The sequence below is a fragment of the Melozone crissalis genome, unplaced genomic scaffold (genome assembly GCF_028551555.1).
Source record: "Melozone crissalis strain CALT ecotype California unplaced genomic scaffold, PUWL_Pcris_2 ptg000110l_1, whole genome shotgun sequence".
NCBI lineage: Eukaryota > Metazoa > Chordata > Aves > Passeriformes > Passerellidae > Melozone > Melozone crissalis.
Window position 1 is genome coordinate 2109976 of NW_026535887.1, and position 21322 is coordinate 2131297.

Consider the following 21322-nt stretch of genomic DNA (forward strand, 5'->3'; position numbering starts at 1 on the left):
AGGAATTTTGTCAGCTTGAAGTTGTGACAATCAGTAAAAAATCAAATCAAAATAATGACAAGGCTTTGTATCTAGGTCAGCTGTGGGTGGACATTTCCATTACTCTGTTCCTTGGTAGATCTCCTTCTCCTTAGGTCTGAAAACTGATATGAAAAGTTCTTCAGATACCCAAAAAGGGAGTTACAGTGAGTACAGACTTAAGTCTTTAGGGCCTTAAATTCAGCTGGAATTCTGGGCTGAGCATTCCTGTTCTTTAAATGACTGAGACTCAAATCCATGATAAGCATGGAGTTATGATGGAGCCCTCCTGGCTAAACTGGGAGAATGGAGTTAAACCCTCCTTCAGATAGTCTAGATTAGCTTAATTACCTCATAACAACAAATTCAACTCCTCACATGGAGTTCTTGGGTTCTTTGAGTCTTGACTAGTGAATTTGTTTTGCTGACATGCATAAATATCCCTAAAAAGGCATGAATTTCTGTGTTGTCCATTTCCCTTACTGATGCTTCCCCAAGTTTCTATCCCACCAAAGTTTCTCCACATTGGTTGCTTTGTTGCCTCTTTCCCTTCATACCTTGGGTCTCTTTCTCCTCCTGACATACAATCTCCTCTTAAACCATTGCCTGCACTCTTGAACCCATATTTCCATCCCCTTTCCCTCTCTTGGAGTGGGAGACATACAATCTCCTCTTAAACCATTGCCTGCACTCTTGAATCCATATTTCCATCCCCTTTCTCTTTCTTGGAATGGGAATCGTGCACTCTGCCTATGAACAGCTTCATTCTGTGAGGGAGACTTGACTACCCCAGCGAAAAGAAGAGATCAATATAAAGTTCATTGACAGTATAAACACATGAATTATCTGTTCTCCATTTCTCTTACTGATGTTTCCCCAAGTTTCTGGCACCAAAGTTTCTCCACACTGGTTGCTTTATTGTCTCTTCTTTCCCTCCACATCTTGGGTTTCTTTCTCCTCCTGACATACAATCTCTTCTTAAACCATTGCCTGCACTCTTGAACGCATATTTCCATCCCCTTTCTCTCTCTTGGAGTGGGAATCATGCACTCTGTCTATGGACAGCTTCATTCTGTGAGGGAGATGACTCCAACCCCAGTGAAAAGAAGAGATCAATACAAAGTTTATTGACAGTATAAAGGCATCACTTTACATGAGATTGCCTAAAGGGTTTAAGATCCTAAAGGACCCAATATTGCAAGAATTGTACACAAAATTTGCATTCTGTTTGGAGGGAAGTTGTGGCTTTCGAGTCCATTTTCCGCGAGAGCTCTGGTGAGGTCGGACCCAGCGATTTTGACTGACCCCGCACAATGAGAGGAGCTGTGAAATTTAGATCCAAAATTCGAAGCTGGTTTAGTTCAGGTCTTATGATTCCTGTCTTTGCCGTGCTGGTCTTGACAGATTAAGAGAATTACCCATGCTCCTCTTATTTACACGGCCGAGTTGGTTTGTGATCCCCCGTAGAGCTCATTTCCAAACCCCCTTGCGCTTGGCGAAGGAAGAAACTTCAGTAACCATCAGCTGTGGCATTGATCCTTCAGAAAAATTAACCAACTGAACTGAGACTTACTGCGAAATCAGTGATGCTCAGCAGCCACTAACTTCATTTGGAACTCACCAGTGTTAATGCATTTAAAGTATTGATCCTTCCTCGTGTGCTTTGCAGCCCCAGCTCCCTTTTGGCACTGCGAACACAAAGGCAGCTCTCTCCAAAGCCAGGATGAGCAAGCAAAACCCTTCAACCCCGAAAACAAACTCATTATTCAAAATGCTTGTTGGGCTCGCTGCAGCAATTGAATTGATTGGGGAAAAAAAAAAAAAAGGAAAAAAAACTCGCTGTGGCAGATAAAAATCAGATTATTTCAGACCATGGGAAAGGAACAGGCAGAGGAAACATCCTGATGTCTGAAGGGAACAAATCTTCCTTCAAGTCCCTGTAATTTTTTGCTTTATTATTGCATTATTGTGATATTGTTGGGTTTTTACTTATGTGCAGCACGTGGGATTGAGAAGGAGCACTCAGAGCTGTGGCTGTGATGAGAATTGGATATTCAAAACCACAAGGACCACAGGATTTGCCTGACAGCACTTCTGGCAGTTTTGCAGGTAGTTTTGGGGAGGGACAACATTGCCCCTTTCACATCCTGGGCTCCTAAAGGGGAGGCTTAGGAAGTTTAATTTTAACTGATTACTGAACTAGCCTTATTTTTTTTTTTTTTTTTTTTGCTTTTGCAGCAATAAATGAGCCTTCAAATAAAAACTGCAGCTGAAAGCAGAGGAGCTGCAGTTTGCAGCCCACTCTCTGTGCTTTCCAGCATTCCCTGGGCTTTGCAGTGAGTTTGCTTACACAGTGCTTTCCCTTGCCCTATTTAAGTGCCTCTGCAGTGTTCTCATGGTGAATTAGGTTACTCTGTAGAAAAGGATACTGCAAATCCCCTTCTCTGCTTCAGCTGTTCCCTTTCCCTGCATGGCAGGCTGAGGGCTCTCTCTCTTCTTCCAGTTTTTGGAAAATTTAATCCACCTTGTGGGGGCTTCTGCACAGCAGATTTGGTTTCTCCCTTGGATTAGTTTCACTTCAGAAGCTGCTGGTTCTCCAGCTTCTCCACAGACTCCAAGGCTTCTCCACTTCCAGTTCTTAAACTGTTCCTAATTCTTTTATCCAGGCATCCTGTGCAATGCCAGGCTCCAGTTCTCAGCAGTGATTGCACTCAGTTTATGATCTCTGCCTTTAAATGTCACATCTGGGCATCTTCAGATGCACACACCTCACTCCTTAAAATATGCAGGTGTCTTATCCTGACCTTCATTAGTGCTGTGACAGATTCCAGCCACCCTGCTTGTTAGTGCACTATTTAGCTGCCTGTCAGCCACTCTCTGCAGCTCCCTGTTCCTTCTGATGCAGAGATGCAATAATTGGCTGCTTTGTTTTTCAGGCATCTTCAGCATTACTTGAACCTACTAAACTCAGCCAGGCTGAAAATCCGGCAGTATCCAGGCTGTTTGTAGAGGCCCCATTATTTTTAGTGACACAGAACAGCTTGGGATGTGTGGAGGAGTGAAGGATCTGTGGCCCAGACCCTGCACAAAGGTGACTTCACTTACTTTCAGCAATGTCTGCTCCAGGAAACACACAGCAGTGCTGCAAAACTTCTCTTGCACGAACCAGGTAGTTTTTGATCCCTTTTCCGGCATAAACCACAATGAGGTACCTCTAAGTGGTCTCTTAAATAGAGACACACTCCCCAACCACTGTGGAAATGCTCTAATGAAGACATTTCTTCTAATTCTTCTGACTGTACAAAAAATACCTGATTTTTTTTCTGATTCTTCAGGAGTTGTGGTGTTTACACAAACTGCACTTTGATACAAAAGCTTGTGCTGGTTGCTCCTTCTTTTTTTTTTTTTTTTTTTTAATTATGTGCTTTCACCTGCATGCTGCCTGATTTTTTGGGAATAAATAGGATCAGGTCTGTGGTAACATACCTGCAATCTCACCCCCCTATGGATTTACCAGCACTATGATGGAAGGGAGGCTCCAATACCTCTCTCAGGACTGAACAAGTGGACTGAGCAAACCTGAGGTGCAAAAGCTCAGTGGAGAAGGGAAAGGACAGGATTTTTACTCCTGCCCCTTCTCTCTCCTTGAAGAAAGGGGCTGGTTGCTGTGAGATCACCCAAGGCGGATAGAGCCCTATTCCTTCAATGTCTTTTTCTCCTTTTTTCTGATTTTCCTGCCCCTGCCCACTGACCAGACACCATTCCTGACCTTGAGAGGACAGGGAGGTCACTGTTTCAGTCTGTCCCTGAGCATCAGCAAAACAGGAAGCCAAGACCTGCTGGAGATTGTGCTGTGTGAGGGCTTGTGTGTTTTAGATACAGAGAACAAGCCTAATTTATTATGAAACAGAAGTTAGCTTTACATTTTCATAATTAGGGAGGATGCTAATGTTGCATGATTGGAAAATGTCACCCTGCACAACTAATTTGAGGCCTAATTGAAGTTCAGCATCATCTGCAGCTCCTCCAGTGATAACTTTTCCTCAAGGTGCTGCAGAAACATAGAGAGTGCTTAGCAGGGAGACATTTATCACCAGCAGATAGAGAGATCTGGGAGGAAATGGCCAGAGAGAAGCAATCCTAAAGGCCCTGGTGGAACAAAGCACTCCGTATAAGCACAAGTGACAGGGTTAATTATCCCAGAGCACAGTGAATTCCTTGGGCACTCTGTCCAGCAGCTGCTGAGGAAAGTTGGATTGGGTGTGTCACTATCACAGCCTGGTGTCACCAAACTATGGATGGGCCTGCCCTTATCTGAAACACACTGAGGATTGCTTTGTGTTTGCAATACAGAGGAGACAAGGGCCAAAAAGAAGGCACAAAAAAAACCCCCACTACAAGAGTCACATCTTTGCCATCCAGAATCTGTGTTACCATGGGGAAAAGCCAAGCCTTGCTCTGGTTTCAAGTGCTGTCACACCACTGAGGCTTAGTCAGGCTCGATCTAAGAAAAAAAGCTGTGATTTTAACTCTTCTCAGACATCCAAGGTTTATCCTTTCAGTACTTAAAGGGGGCTTATCAAAAAGAGAGAGGGAGACTTTTTACATGAGCAGGTAGTGATAGGGTAAAGGGGAACGGTTTTTAACTGAAAGAGGAGAGATTTAGATTTGGATATTAGGAAGAAATTCTTCCCCTTAAGGGTGGGGAGGCCCTGGCTTAGGTTTCCCAGAGAAGCTGTGGCTGCCCCGGGATCTCTGCAAGTGTCCAAGACCAGGATGGACAGGGCTTGGAGCACCCCTGGATAGTGGAAGTTGTCCCTACCCATAGCAGAACAGCTCCACAGGTTGACCGGCTCTCTCCAAAAGTAGCTCCAGGCACATGAATAATGCATAAGGACAAGTCGTGGGTTTGTGGAGTTTCCTCCCTGGTACTTTCCCTGCCTCCAGCCATTTGAGACTCAGGGACTTCCATATGTTCTCCCTGAATTTAATAACACTGTCTGGATTTTTCTTTGAACTTCTCTGCTCTTCCCTGAACCCTCGTTAACTTTGAGCACCAACTATATATCCCTGGCAAGAAACTCCACAGCTTGATTGCACTTTCACTGGGACCCCCAAGTTCCTGCTCCGGAAAAGTCCATGAGTAACTATTATCCAATCATCCTTTCCTTGGCACTCTTGATTTTATGTATTCCATCTCATGCCTTCCTAGTCATCTCTGCAGCATCCTGGATTTTACTCTTACTCTTCATGGAGAGCTCTTTCCAGCTCTTTCAGCCTCCCTGCATTTGTCTTTCCCTGAGTCCCATGACTCCCTCTCCTCTTTCCCTCTTTGATTAAAGGTTTTCCATTCACACCTGATGGTTTGGGAGCACTAAGGAGATCCTAGCAGGTCTCATGAAGATGAAAGCTTCTCCATGGCCCCCCTTAACAAATAACCACTGGGAGAGCTCAGGTGTTTGCACTGATAATTTCAAATTAAGATAATCCTGCTTGGCCAGGATTAACAGGCCACAGCCACAAGAAAACAAATGAGAAGATTTGGCAGGAGGGAGAGAGGGAAGGCTGCCTATTGAGCTGGACTTCATCCCACTGTCATGCTGATCTAAGATCCTGGAGAGCTGGAGAAACAACAACCCAAAGGCTGGGCTCTGCTGGCTCTGACACAAAAAAATCATATTGGCTCCCACCCAGGCTTCTCTTCCCCAGCCAAATCTCCACCAAGGAGAGGATGCTGCTGCTATTAGCTGGTTTCTCCAGTGCCCCCATAACAACTCCAATTCTGCTTAGTCCATTGAGGAACACCAGAACTGTGAGATCCCACACCCTCCTCCTGATCTCCAGCTGCCTCCTTGCCTTGGTTTGCAAAATGTGGTTGGGGGTGTGTGCTCTATTTCCATTTGTCAGAGCTGGGGCAGTTCTCTCTGTTCATGGGGCAGTTTTCTTTATCACTCCCACAGCCAACCCTCCCTCCAGGAGATCTCTGCTGTCCATGGCCACTGAGTGTCCCTGCAGGACTGATCCAATCCCAGCATCCCATGGGGAGATGCTCCGCCCAGGGGAGGAGCCAAGCATTCCTACCTGGATCCAATCTGAGCCTGGCACAGCACAGCAGCCTTTGCCCCCTGCATTGCCAGAGGAGCAGCTTTCTGCTGCCCTGCATGGCCAGAGGGAGCCCAGGCCCATCTGCAGCAGCCCTGGAGCTGCAGAGGAAAACTCCCCCCTTGTGCAGGATCCCTGCTGCAGCAGAGCCACAGCTGGCACTGCAGGAGGGCTGAGCCCCCATGGGATGGGGCTGGGACACCGCCCTGGCACACAGGGGGCAGGGACTGCTCTCACTCTGACAAGGTTGTTTTGTATTACTGCATTTTAATTTTATTTTTATATTTTTCCTAATAAAGAACTGTAATTCCTATTACCATATCTTTGCCTGAGAGCCCTTTAATTTCAAAATGATAATATTTCAGAGGGAGGGGGTTTACATTCTCCATTTCAAGGGAGGCTCCTGCCTTCCTTAGCAGACACCTGGCTTTTCAAACCAAGACACTCCTCTATCCCAGTGCAGGGTCATCTCACCTGCTGGGGATGGGGCAGCAACTTCTGGAGACCTTGGGACCCCCATTTGCAGGTGGCTCCCATTCAGCCCCATCCTGAGGAGACAGCCTGGTATTTTAGGGTGACTTTGGCTGACAGAAACACACAGCAAAATTTAATGTCCCACCCTTACACAAAGACAGGTATCCATTTCACTGTGTGGCCTCCTCCAAAGCCCAAACACCTCTAACATCTCCCTCCCCACAGGAATACCCAGAACATGCCTCATGCATGGATGTCCTCTGAGAGATTTAACATGGGCAGGGTTACAATGAGACACACACACATCTCAGTTTAATGTGCCAGTGCCACCCAACAGGGGAACCTCACCAGCTCTGCAAAGCCCCCTGCACTACATTAGGGGAGAGTTAATTCACTGGAGGAAACTGTAATCTGATTTCAGCCTGACAAGCCAACATTATTATTCTTTTCCTTTCTATTCTTTCATGCTTAAACTGATCCCCTGTCATCCTTTGTCTCTCTCCATCTCCAGCCTGTATCACTTTCAGGGCAGCCTGTCTCCATTAGATTTTCCAGCTCCTAATATTCAATTTAATTTTAAAGCTTGTCCGTGCTCCCTCCCTTTCCCCCTTCCCCTTCCCCTCCTAACCTGCAAATCCCCCACCCCTCCCTGATGACACAGCTTTCTTCCTGATTTCCTCCCTGTGATTTCTCCTCCCTTTCTTCATTATCAGCATGTCAGATTAGGATCTGACAAGAAAGTGGAATCGACTGTTCATCCAGGGCTTTATAGCATAAGCAGGATTAGTTACCCTGATCTAAAGAACATTTTCATTTTTCTGTAGCTGGAATACATCTGGAGATTCCCATCATCCAACCAAACATATGGGCTCCTGGCCTTTTCCACTGGGAAATGGGCATTTCATCCAAAATTGCTCTTTGGTGCTGTAGGGCTCTTACGGACATGAAGAGGAGAGAGAGCTCGGGCAGAGGAAACGTGGGAGATGAAATCCCAAGGCTCGATGGATGCAGAAACCTGGAATGGGAGATGTTTGGTCCCACAGCAGCCTCACCATGGGTCACTCTCATCCCAGGGGATGTTTTGCTGCTCAAAATCACCCGAGGAGCACCAGCAAGCCCCAGTCCACAAACATTCCTGCTCCCTCCTGCCACACCATCAACCAACCCACCTCAACCATAGGGTATTGCTCCAGGTTTGAAGCAGTGAAGTGATTAACACATTTTAATGATGAGGCTGATTTCCATACCACAGCACAGATTTTCACAGTGAGACCCACTGGCCTAGGAATTTCCTGGCCTGTAAAATCCCTGTGTTTAGTGCAAACTCTCTGGCTGATTTATCCACAAAGTTCACACCAGTAATGCTCTGTCTCAAGCCATAAACCCTTAAAATTGGAAAGGGAACACAGGGGATGGCAGTGTAGAAGCAGAAAAAAGGCAAAGAGGGTTGGTGTTTCCTCGTGGTTATAATGACTGAGGGAGTGAGGGCTCCTGGGTGTCCAGAGTGGGGGATACAACAGCAAAACGAAGGTGAAATTATGTTCCTTGTGGGCTGAGGGCACAGATACATCCCTGCTGTTCTGGCTGACACAGAGAATTCAGGGTGAAGAACCCCATTGTACAAAAACCATGAGCTGGGACCAGCAAGATTTTGCCTTCCTGTGCAGAGTTTACCTTCTGCTCTCACCTTGGCATCTGAACTAGATCACCAAACACACAGATTTAAGGGATATCTTCTCCTTTGTCACACAGGGTGTCTTAGGCTGGGGGTGTGTGTTCTATTTGCCACCTGTCAGAGGTGGGGCAGTTCTCTCTGTTCATGGGGCAGTTTTTTCTTTATCTCTGCCACAGCCAACCCTCCCTCCAGGAGATCTCTGCTGCCCATGGCCACTGAGTGTCCCTGCAGGGCTGATCCAATCCCAGCATCCCATGGGGAGATGCTCCGCCCAGGGGAGGAGCCAAGCATTCCTGCCTGGATCCAATCTGGGCCTGGCCCAGCACAGCAGCCTTTGCCCCCTGCATTGCCAGAGGAGCAGCTTTCTGCTGCCCTGCATTGCCAGAGGGAGCCCAGGCCCATCTGCAGCAGCCCTGGGGCTGCAGAGGAAAACTCCCCCCTTGTGCAGGATCCCTGCTGCAGCAGAGCCACAGCTGGCACTGCAGGAGGGCTGAGCCCCCATGGGATGGGGCTGGGACACCACCCTGGCACACAGGGGGCAGCTCCTGTTCTCACTCTGACAGTTCATATTACTGCATTTTAATGTTATTTTTATTTTTCCTAATAAGGAACTGTAATTCCTATTCCTGTATCTTTGCCTGAGACCCCCTTAATTTCAAAATTATAGTAGTTTGGCGGGAGGGGGTTTACATTTTCCATTTCAAGGGAGGCTTCTGCCTTCCACAACAGACACCTGGCTTTTCAAGCACAGGGGTTCTCCCAGCACCCAGGGATCTGGGCTGTCAGAGCAGGACACTGCTCCTGGCTGAGGTCATTGGCAGAAGGTTCAAAGTAAAGTGTTGGTAAACTCCAAGACAGAGGGAAAATAATTTGCTCCCCCATAACAAGGTATCCTCCTAATAACTGAGAGATTAATTTAAAGTCTGAAGCATAGAATGTTAGATCCCTCCTGAGAGTTTTTTTATTTTACATCGGCTGTTACAACTTCAGATGTTCGGGTTATCCTCACAAATGTCTGAGCCATCCTTGTGTCTGGCTGAGTTCCTGGCCTCATTGACATCTTATGGAAATGAGTCCCTCAGTCTAATTACACTTTGGAAGACAAGAGATTTCCTTTGCATTGAATATCTGTCTCATTCCTGTCATCTGAGACAGAGCGAGCCATTCTCAGCCTACCTCCCTCATTTTACGTGCATCCTCTTGGCTCTGCCCTTTCCCCCCCTTTCCAATATACCAAAGTGTAATTTCATTGGCTTTATTTGCAGAAGACATTTCTCAGGAAGTTAATCCTTTTTATTTTTCCCCAAAACCTCCCCTGTGTCCTTCTACAGATGTGGTGACCTTCCAGGTAAATCATGGCTGCAGTGATTTATATGATTGCAATGCCAGATGTTCTCTAATGTTCACCAATTCTTTCCATGTGCCATAAGGAAATGCGATAATGATATGGTAAAAGGAAAGGCTTGGTCAGTAAAAATATGTCATAAAATATGCAATATTTGGGTAATTTTTGGAATACAACTGTCTGTGGATCTGGAGCCTCTGCTGGGCTGACTGAGTCCCTTCTTGGTATAATATAGCTAAATGAGAAGTCAAAAAAGCCAGTGAAAAGCCTATTTTTATTTTTATCCATGATGTTTTATTCTGGGAGAGTAGATTTTCCATCTGCCTGAAGCAGCCCTTGGTGTTGCCAGAGTTATGGGAGAATCTGATAAGTGAGGAATGCTGTAGAAGATGCTCTGAACTTCTTAGGGTAAGGACAGGTGAATATGGGATGTGAATGGGTGTTAAATATGTGCAGAAAAAGGATGGCAGAAAAATTCTCCAACCAGCCCTTCAGAAATTTAGGGACAGGCTGTGACACTGACACTCCCATGTGTTGTGTATTTCTTTCCTTTAAGCAAGATTTCTTGTAATGGAGGGGATTTGGCTGAAGCTGAAGACTGACCTAAACAGGCTGTGAGACATTGCAGAGAGATCAAAGGGAGTTAAAGGTGAGTGAGAGGGAGGAAATGCATGAGCAAGAGAGGGGAGCAGCATGAAAGGGGGGCTCAGGTGAGAGCCTAAACCACGTTGTTCACATGAAAGGAAAGTCTGTTATTGTTCATGTGATTTCCTCCCAATCAGAGCCTAGAAGCAAAGGAATATCTTATTTTACATTGAAATGCCTCTCATTTTCTGTCTGCAGCTGCTAATTCCAGAGTCATTAGGGGAGCAATTGCCAAGGCACCTTTGACTGAGGTGCTTTTGTGAGACCAAATCTCCAAACCTGCAGGGTGAGGGTGGTCCTGGGACACTGAGTGTCCACTCTGAGCCAGCAGGTCCCACTGTGGAGGCCAACAAGAGACATGAAATTTTAGCCCCCAGCTTGGAGTAACCAGAGGCAATTTAGTGACTCCCACCTGCGGCTGTTCCAGCTGTCCTGGGTGTGTTTAAGGACAAGCTGGATGGGGCTTGGAGCAACCTGGGATAGTGGAATTTTGCCCATGGCAGGGGGTTGGAATTAGATGACATTTAGGATCCCTCATCATGAAAAAAAAAAAATCCTTCTTTATCTCTATTCTGTTATAACCTAGTCTAGAATCCTATGATTCACCACAAAACCCCAAAGCAAATCCATTTACCACTTAGAAACATGCAAACAAATAAACAACCAATAAACCCAACTCAACCCACAGCCCACAGGGGTGAGATCTATAAGTTTTATTTCTCCATTTCCTTACAAATCACTGACTTGGGCAGACCTGAAGAGCTGGGTGAATTTTGATTGACCTGACACCTGCACTTAAGGATAAGAAGCTCCCAGAGCAGCTCAAGAGGAGATGAAACGGTGCCAGCCCTATTTAAAGCAGTGGTTTTAAATTTAATTTCTTAGCTGGGGGAGTTGGGGGAGGGATAGAAGGCAACAGCTGTCTCATTATACCACAGAGGGTTCCTTAAGTGAAAACTGAATAGATTAGTCATGGAGAAAATTAAGACAAGGTCTTTAAGCCATCAATATCTCCCAATTTGAGTGCAGGAGGGTAGGGAGTTGGTATTTCACTTCAATCTCCATGACTAGGGGTTCAAAGTTTATTTTTAAATGTGTCTCAAAGCCAGATGTGAAATATTTTCTTTTCCCCACTTTTTTTTTAAGTTTCCAATCCAGTAATGATGTTTTTCCATCAGTCCCAAGACCAGTGTGTGGGATTGGAGAAACTTGCAGAAGTCTGCATTGCATTTTTAGTCAATTATTTGAGTTTTCCTTCCAAGTAGAAAGGATCAGTTCTGCCTCCCACCAAGGGATTATATCATGGCCAGTATCTGCAGATCCATCCCATCACTTCACCAGAGAGACCTGCAGGTGTCAGGAGAGACACGAGAATGGTTTTGGGGGTATTTTTGATGTGTTGGAGACTCCCCTGAGCATTTGCATCTCACCACCAGCACCCTGGGAAACGATCATTGAGCGGTCAGTGCTTCTGACCACTGGTTTGAGGTGGTGGCTCTCATGTCCTCCAGGGAACCACAGGATGGTTAAGATTGGAAAGGAGCAGTGGGGTCATCATCTCTGATATCCTTTCCTGATGCTGGCTGTGCTCCAGACTCCAGCCAGGTCTCCAACTCCTCCTCCCTTTCTCTTTCTCTCTTTCTCATCCTCTTCCTGCTCCCCCTTGGCAGCTTCCCAAAGTATTTGACTCAGCAAGATGAAATGTGGTAGGGAGGGACCCCCAAACGGATCTTTGCCAACTGCCCCAAACAATTTGGCTGATTTTTGATCTCACCAATTGCCAGTTTGGGGTGACCAAGTCACCAAGACATTTATTGATGGAGAGGACGTTGCGTGAGCATGTCAAGAGCTTTGCTGAGGTTAAGCTGTCTTACATCTGCTGCTGCCCCCCTGACCCACGAGGGTCATTACACTGTCATAGGAGGAAATTAGGTTGGTTGGATGTGATTTGTTCCTCAGAAATTGAGGCCGGATGCTACTTATCCCCTTGCCATTTTCTAGGTGCTAAGAGACAGATTGCTTGACTCTTCACTCCAAGATTTTTCTGAGCACTGAAGCCAGGCTGATTTGTCCCTAATTCCCCAGACTCCCCTTTCCTTTTACTCTCTTTCAAGAGGATGATGCATTTGCTAGGTGATAATAGCTTTACATTTCTACCAGACCTGTAGGTTCAAATTGACAGAGGGTTGTTCTGCAGCGCTGAAGGTCCTTCTGTGGGGTGTGGGCACATCATCATTTGAAGTTTCAGTGATTTTAGTTGCTCCATCCTAGAGATAAGTGGGGCAGTTCTGCCCCAAGCTGGTACAGTTTCTCAGGAGAAGAAACTCACTCCTTGTTTGCTTGTGTTTTAATCAAACCAACCTCTTATTAGGCAAAACTGTTACAGAAGACAGACAGGGAAATAAAAATGTACTCAAACTCCCTTTTTCCTTTTATTTTGTTGTCCAAACGAAGTATCATCTTTGTTGAGATTTTAATTATTTTTTTTCCCTTTAATAACGAGCCGCTGCATTGTTCTCTCCCCGCGCCCGCATTGTTGTGCCTCTGAAAACACAATTAGAGTATACAGAGTATTGCTAATTTAGTTTTGAAGGATGTATTGCGGGGAATTAAAAAATAAAGGCGAGGGGGGGAAACCTTGTGTTGGCTGCTGTTGCTGCAAACAAAAGCGAGCAGGGTTCAGACAATTGGCTGCCTGGGATGGCTCTTTTTCCCTGCCTGGAGAGAATGAGCAGGACACAGAACAAAGCCCGGGCTCACCATCTCGTGGAGTACGCTCTGATGGCCAAAATGTAAGGGTTGCCGTGTGTGAATGGCACGAAACAAAGGAGATTTTAATTGCAAACATTGATCATCCCCTTTGGTCTCTGGCACGGGCTGCTGTGGCTTCCTCACTTGGAAGCTTTGCTCGCTGCAACTTTGCAAATGTTTTTCAGGGGGCCTCCGTCACGAGACCTTGTCAAAATGACAGAAAGTTGCTTTCTTTTTTCCACCCCCAAACAATAACAATCCAGCTTTTTTTTTTTTTTTTTTCCCACTTCCTTCTTTTTCTATTTTAAGGTTGAGGCAAAACCCTGTTAGCAGTGAGGGTGCCACATTTCCACTCTCATCTGACCAAGCTGCAAGAAACCAGGACTCCTGTGAACTCAGGCTAAAGAATAAGGTGGTCTCTGACTTTTTCCCTGCTCATAAATTCTGTTTGGGTAGATAAAGGTAGCAAAAGGTCTGTGTTATGGCGTTGCCGGAGATCTGCTAGCTGGGAGCTCTCCTGGGAGGCCAGGAGAGAGATTACATCTGCCTCCTGGAAAACCTCTGCAAATGCCAGGCTGCAGAGCAAACGGAGCAGCCACAGCAAACGGAGCAGCCACAGCCTCGTGTGAGCACTTAGCCAAGGAGGGGGATGTGGTGCAGGCAGTGGAAGTGGGTCAGGAGTAGCTCTGGGTCTGCCAAGCACACAGAGGCAGAAAAACAGTCCAGGTATTGGATTTGCGGGGTGCCCGTGGCAGAAAGGAAGGATGAATCTGACTCCATGTTCTCAGAAGGCTAATTTATTACTTTATGATACTGTATTATATTAAAGAATACTAAACTAAACTAACTAAAGAATACAGAAAGGATACTTACAGAAGGCTGAAAAGATAACAATAGAAACTCGTGACTCTCCCCAGAGTCCTAACACAGCTTGGCCCTGATTGGCCAATGAATGAAAACAACTCACACCAGAATCCAATAAAACAATCACTTGTGGGTAAACAATCTCCAAACACATTCCAAAGCAGCAAAACACAGGAGAAGTAAATGAGATAATTGTTGTTTTCCTTTTCTCTGAGGCTTCTCAGCTTCCCAGGAGAGAAATCCTGGGCAAAGGGATTTTTCAGAGAATGTGAATGCCACATCCAGGGGCAGTCTTCTCATCCTTCATGCCTGGCATCCACACTGCTGAGCTCCCCTTGTCCCCACATCATTTTCTGTTGGGAATGGCCCTGGATTGGGACAACCCCTGAGTGGGGTTCAGGAAAGTTCTGTCTGGCCACAGACCCATTGCCAGGCATGTGGGTGGTGGAAGGTGAGTGCTTGGTCAGGTATAGCCAGAGCTTAATGCGAGAAACAACTGCTCACTTTGAAATTTTAAAAAGGTTTATTAAACTTTGATAAAAATACAACAAAAGGAATATATAAGGAAAAATTCACAGCACTGGGAACTGCCCTTCATGCATACCACATGGCTGGTTCATCTTCAAGGTGGATGCTCAGTCTTTTATACCCCTGGGGGTTGCATCAGCCAGCCCTGGCCCCTCCCAAAGTCTGCCAGTCAGCTCTTCTTTGCCTTTTATCAGTGGAAACTGCTTTGTAACTGGATTGGAGGTCAGATGTTGCCATGCCTCACCCCCTAAGCACCAATCTTTTCCATTCCCAGCTGCCCCATGCAAGGGACACGTGTGCAGCTTCTTTGTACCTGTCCCGGACAACCCAGGCTGACTGATGGTCATAATACAGGGGGAAAAGGGAACTATGGGGAGAACAGAGGACATCTAAACTACAACAACATAACAAGAACTATATATATAACTATAACTACAATAAAATAACTACACATTACTAAAGCTTTTCTTAATATTCACACAATAGTTATCTTTTAATTGTGAGAGCCAATCATCTCATTTTCCATCTATAACCCAGGGAGTGAAGATGGGTCATGAGTAGCTCTGGGTCTCCCAAGCACACAGAGGCAGAAACAAAACAAATCCAGGGGCAGTCCTCTCATCCTTCATGCCTGGCATCCATATTGCTGAGCTCGCCTTGTCCCCACATCATTTTCTGTTGGGAATGGCCCTGGCATGGGACAACCCCTGAGTGAGGTTCAGGAAAGTCCTGTCTGGCCACAGAGCCATTGCCAAGCATATGGGTGGTGGAGGGTGAGTGCTTGGTTAGGTGTAGCCAGAGCTTGGTTAGGCCAGTGATAGCTTAATGGTGATGTTTGTCTTAGATATGAAACATTTCCTATTTTATCAGTGAGGGCAGCAAGGAAGCCGTCAATGAGGAGCATCATGCCTTGGTTACAATATTTAACACTTTATTTAACACAATATTATTACACCTGAGGGCTCCAGGACAAAGCTGAAGTGAAATAATGGATAGAAAATGTCAGGACTTGCTGTTCAGGAACTCTGGAGTGCTCCAGCATGGCTCAAGGTTTCCTGACAGCAGCAGAGCTAAGCTTAAACCTCTCCTCCTTTGATGCTTTTTCTCTGCAGTGTCGTTGTGACTCTCTGCCTTTCTTCTACCATAATAAAATGTCCTCTCTCCTTTCTCCTTCCTGAACTTTTCCTGGTTTTCTTTAGTTTTTGGTGGGTTTTTTTTGGTTTTGGTGTTTTATTTTTGGGGTTTTTTTTTGGTTGGTTGGTTGGTTTTTGTTTTGGTTGGTTGGTTGGTTGGTTGTAGGTTTTTGGGTTTTTTTGGGTTTTTTTGTTTTTGTTTTTTTTTTTGTTGGGCTTTTTTGGGTTGTGTGCTCTGCATCTTTGGTCTGTTTGGCCTGGAAATTGTAGCTGGAGGTACAGGTGTGAGTGAGCTGGAAAAAGGCAGCATGGCAAGTTCAGCTGTAGCTGGTTTGTTATTTTAAAGTTCCCACCTTTCTTTAATTTTAAAACATTTTTATGAGGTTTTCCCTCAGCAGATAACTGTCCCTCACAGGGCTCCCACTGCCTGGGCCCAGAGCATCTCTGAAATGAGCAGTGCTGCAGAATTACACCGCAGGCTTTGCTAATGTCAAGGTACATCTGAGCTCAGGCACAAATGTAGCTCTGGTTCCTCTCAAGGCTCCTGTGTGCCCCATCTTCCCACCCAGCAGGAGCTTTCCAGAGCTTTTTTCAGCTTCCTCCAGTGCCTCTGGTGCTGGAGGCTGAGGATTTGCTGTGTGCAATGGTATTGACGAGGAAAGCAGTGTTAGAAATTACACATTTAGTGTTGTGGCCCTGGGGAAGGAAAAAACCTCAGTCTCACACACTTCCTGATGTTGTCTCAGGTAAAAACAAGGGGTGAAAAATTCCAGTCCAGAGTTTATTGGGTAAACCTAGCCAGAATCTTGGTTACATTTAGAAACCTTTTGTAGCATGAAGGGTAAAAAAAGCAGCAAAACTCTGACTGTTGATGGTCCAAAGGCTGGAGGAGCTCTGCTCTGGAGCCAGGCTGGAGTAGCTGGGAGTGTTCACATGGAGAAAACTCCAGGGAGATCCTTCAGGGCCTAAAGGGGCTCCAGGAGAGCTGGAGAGGGACTGGGGACAAGGCCTGCTGGGACAGAACACAGGGAATGGCTTCAGACTGATGAAAGGCAAGTTTAGATTGGATATTAGGAAGAAACTCTTTACTATGAGGGTGGGGAGGCCCCGGCACAGGGTGACCAGAGAAGCTGGGGCTGCCCCTGGATCCCTGGAAGTGTTCAAGGCCACGTTGGACAGGGCCTGGAGCAAACTGGGGTAGTGGAAGGTGTCCCTGCCCATGGCAGGAGGTGGCACTGGATGATCTTTAAGGTCCTTTCCAACCCAATTCTGTGTGATTCTGATTGTGTTTGGCACTCTGGCCACACAGAGCTGTCAGACTGGGACATGGACATTCCCAGTGTTCCCTCTCCTTCCCCAAGTCTCTCCACACACAAGGTCACGGAGATATCAACAGCAATAAAGATCCAGGCTCTGACAAAGCAAAGGCCCCTTTGCTGATGTGCAGCAGAAACAGGGCAGAGTGCCAGGCTCCTGTTAACCCCTGACACCTGCTTTTTGAGTGGTCCTCGTGGTTTGTGTATGGAAAACAGACCTGGTCTGTCCTGGGAATCTCAGCAGCTCCCCGGGGTCCTCAGTGCAATGCTGGGGCTGTGTGTGGCCCTGGCTGTAATGCAGCATGGGAAAGTACAAATGCTACTGCAGGGAGATCATCTATAATAAAATTTAGAATGTTTTACAGTCATTTACACAGAGATCTGCCAAATATCTGGAGTTTGTCTCCGATTTTATTTGGAGTTTCTCTGTGTGTGTGTGTGCAGGCACAAGTTCTGGGTGGGAGATGCTGTTGCTTTAAATTCCTACCAGCATTTGCAAGTTTCCAGCCCTTCAGGGATAATTTCTCAGAATAACTCCAGTTCCCTGTAAACATCTGAAGCCTTCATTCAGCCCAACTCAATTCCCAACAAGTCCTTCTGCCCAGTATTCTTGATGGACTGGCTCTCCACATCTCCCTCTGTAGCACTTTCCTTAAGCTGGCTGAGTGGCTGAGTCTCAGACAAACAGGGAATTTAGGAAGGAAGTTTAAGCTTCCTGCATCTGGGCTTTACTTCCCAAAGAGCCACGGGCACAGCAAAACGCTCATCATTTTCCCCAGCCATCCCCAGCTTTGTGAAGGGGCTTTGAATTCTTTGGATGCTTGAAGACATCACCTCACTCAACCATTCCTGTCTCAAGAAAACACTAAATGGATTTGCTTTGCTGCAAAAAAATAAAAATACACCAAAAAAATTCCACTCTGCGAATGGCTTTTTATTATGTTTGACTTAATGCTAGCATAAATTCTCCCAAATTTATTTCAAGTTTGCTTGAAAACCTCATTTGCCTAATTGTAATAATAAAACAACATCATATGCAGATGTCTCCTGTCTCTTTCAAACTCAATTTATTTTCAATTAGCAGTGATTCAGTGTTTGTTTTTTGGGGGGAGGCACGTGGATGGCTGTTGGGGGAAAGGTGTGTATGGCAGGTGGCATCTCAGAGTTGTTAGAAAAACAGCAAATTTGAGCACAAGGGATACACATAACCCATTGCCCTGGTATGACTGTGTAAATATGCAAGATTTAAATCCAAAGCATGAAAAAATCTAATCTGGGAGGCTGGGAAGTGCCAGGATAGGAATGTGCTGTCCAAAGGGCTGTGCCATGGGCAGGTGCTGCCTACCAGCCTTGGAGAGGTCTGGACCGCAGTGTGAGTCATTTGGGAGATGCAGCCATGCAAATTAGGGAAAATCCAGAGAATATGATGAGATTATGAGAGGAAATGACTCCACTTCTCCTTGCTTCGGACAACACTGAGAGTCCTGCTCTGCTCCACAGCTGATGGTGGGCTGAGAACTTCAGACCACAGTTAAACCCTGCAGGCACTGGCTTGGGGAAAATAAATGGCATCAGCTTCATTTCAGAGAAACTGAGACAGAGCAACTCTGCCCATGGCAGGAGCCAGGAGAGGTTGTGTCCTGGGTTGTAAAATACTGTGTATTCTATTTCCCATCTGTCAGAGATGAAGCAGTTCTCTCTGTTCATGGGGCAGTTTTCTTTATCTCTCCCACAGCCAACCCTCCCTCCAGGAGATCTCTGCTGTCCATGGCCACTGAGTGTCCCTGCAGGACTGATCCAATCCCAGCATCCCATGGGGAGGTGCTCCACCCAGGGGAGGAGCCAAGCATTCCTCCCTGGACCCAATCTGGGCCTGGCACAGCACAGCAGCCTTTGCCCCCTGCATTGCCAGAGGAGCAGCTTTCTGCTGCCCTGCATTGCCAGAGGGAGCCCAGGCCCATCTGCAGCAGCCCTGGAGCTGCAGAGGAAAACTCCCCCCTTGTGCAGGATCCCTGCTGCAGCAGAGCCACAGCTGGCACTGCAGGAGGGCTGAGCCCCCATGGGATGGGGCTGGGACACCGCCCTGGCACACAGGGGGCAGGGACTGCTCTCACTCTGACTGTGGGTTGGTTTGTTTGTACCATTGCATTTGTATTTTTAATTTTCCTAGTAAGGAACTGTTATTCCTACTCCTATATCTTTGCCTGAGAGCCCCTTAATTTCAAAATTATAATAATTTGGCGGGAGGGGGTTTGCATTTTCCATTTCAAGGAAGGCTCCTACTTTCCTTAGTGGACACCTGGCTTGCCAAGCCAAGACAGGTTGGAACTGAATGATCTCTAAGGTCTCTTTCAATTCAATGCACCGCATGACTCTGTGATTGTATGAGCTCACTGACTCTGCTGTGGCCTCTCAGAGTAACAGGATTATACAGAGTAATGAATCAAAGCCTGTCACCATCATATTTTCTGAAAAAATCTCCTTGCCCAGGAGTCTTCTCCTGGGAAGCCGAGAAGCCTCAGAGAAAAAGGAAACCAATATTATCTTATTTGCTTCTCCTGTGTTTTGCTGCTTTGGAATGTGTTTGGAGATTGTTTATTCAACAGGTGATTGTTTTTTACTTTTTGGCCAATTATGGCCAGTTGTGTCGAGGCTCTAGAGAGAGTCACAAGTTTTCATTATTATCTTTTAGCCTTCTGTCTGTATCTTTTCTGTATTCTTTGGTATAGCTTAGTTTAACATTCTTTAATATAATCTAGATCATAAAATAATAAACTAGCCTTCTAAGAACATGGAGTCAGATTCATTCATTCCTTCCAACATTGGGGGACCCAGAAAATACCACAAAAGCCTTTCTCTCCATGTTGTGGCTGTTAACAGGCTCAGATGTGAGCTGATGGGGAGCTGAGCTGCCTTCATCTGCTGCAGGATTTAAAGTGACTTGAACCAGGCTAAAACCCACATAGCTGCAACAGATCTGGAATAAAATCATCCACCTCCCTGATAGACACCTCTGAAAATCTTGGATGCAGCACCTGAAAGCAGCAGAGAAGCTGCAGCATGGCTGAAGTGCCGTGGCTTTGCTTCTTCCCTTCCCTTCCCTTCCCTTCCCTTCCCTTCCCTTCCCTTCCCTTCCCTTCCCTTCCCGTGCTGGGATAAATGAGGCAGAGATCTTCCAGGGAAATCAGCATTTTCCTGGCATGTGTTTGTACAGGAGAGGTCAGACAGGGCTTGCAAGAAGTGCAGGAACATGCAGGGAGAGCAAACCATCACTGACCTTTCCAGGTGTTTGCAGAGTCATGCTGGTCATGATGCCCTGGCATATGGTTGGAATTCGAGCCCTTGTACAGCCTTTGGCTTTCTTGAGTTGTGCTGAATGAGATGCAAATGAATTGTGATGAGCATCTGGAATTCAAGGAAATTGCTATAAATAATGCATATGGCTTGCTCAGGTTTGTAGGTTTCCCAGGCAGAACTGTTCTGTAAATCATTTAGGGCCAGTGAAAGGTGCCAGGTCAGTGTTTGTGCAGAAAGAGGCTCAGGTTTCTGTCCCACAGCCCTGATCAGGCTGCCCAGAACTGCCACCTTCTCTCTCCAGTTTGTCTTCCAAAAATTTTCAGCTCTTGAACTTCCCCAAGACACTCTGGAATAGCGTCCATCAGTGCCAGCTGCCACTGTGGTGTTCCAAAATGGTCAGCAGAGTGATAAGAACAGGTTGGAGAAAAAAAATAATAATTTAATAGGTTCTTAAAATCATAGGATCACAGAGTGGTTTGGGTTGGAAGGAACCTTCATGATCCTCCAGTGCCATGGGCAGGGACACCTTCCACTATCCCAGGTTGTTCCAAGCCCCATCCAGCCTGGTCTTGGACACTTCCAGGGATCCAGGGGCAGTGACAGCTTCTCTGGGTACCCTGTGCCAGGGCCTCATCATTTTACAGGATGCTCAGCAGCCATCAGCTGTCAACCACCAACCCTAATATCCCTCCTGCCTCTGAAGACATGCTATTATCCAAGACAAGAGTGCTCCTTTGTCCCATGCCTGGTCTTTCACTTCATCAGCCTCACTCAGCTGGTAAAGAGGCATGGAGGACTCTCCCAGCAATGCTCTCACCACAGGAGTTCTGCTCCCTCTCTGCTGGTTTTAATTGCTTGGAAAAAATCTGACAGAGGGTTTGTGCGCCCTGAAGCTCGTCCACTCCTGCCAGGTGCATGAGCTGATGTAGCAGATGATTCCTCCCTCCCTTTGAGCTGCAGATGAGCTGGGAGAGTTCATTCTCTCAGCCCTGCACGGGGTTGTAAAGCACCTTGTAACTGGGTCACTTGAAGGTTTCCAACTCTGTGTCTGGGTGAAATCCAGCCCTGTGCCAATGTGTGAGGGAACAGATTAGAACTGGGAATTCATTTGCTTTGGTTTTAGCTCTGTGAAATTTGTGAAAGCAGAGAAGCCTGGTTCTGCAGTCCCCAAGGA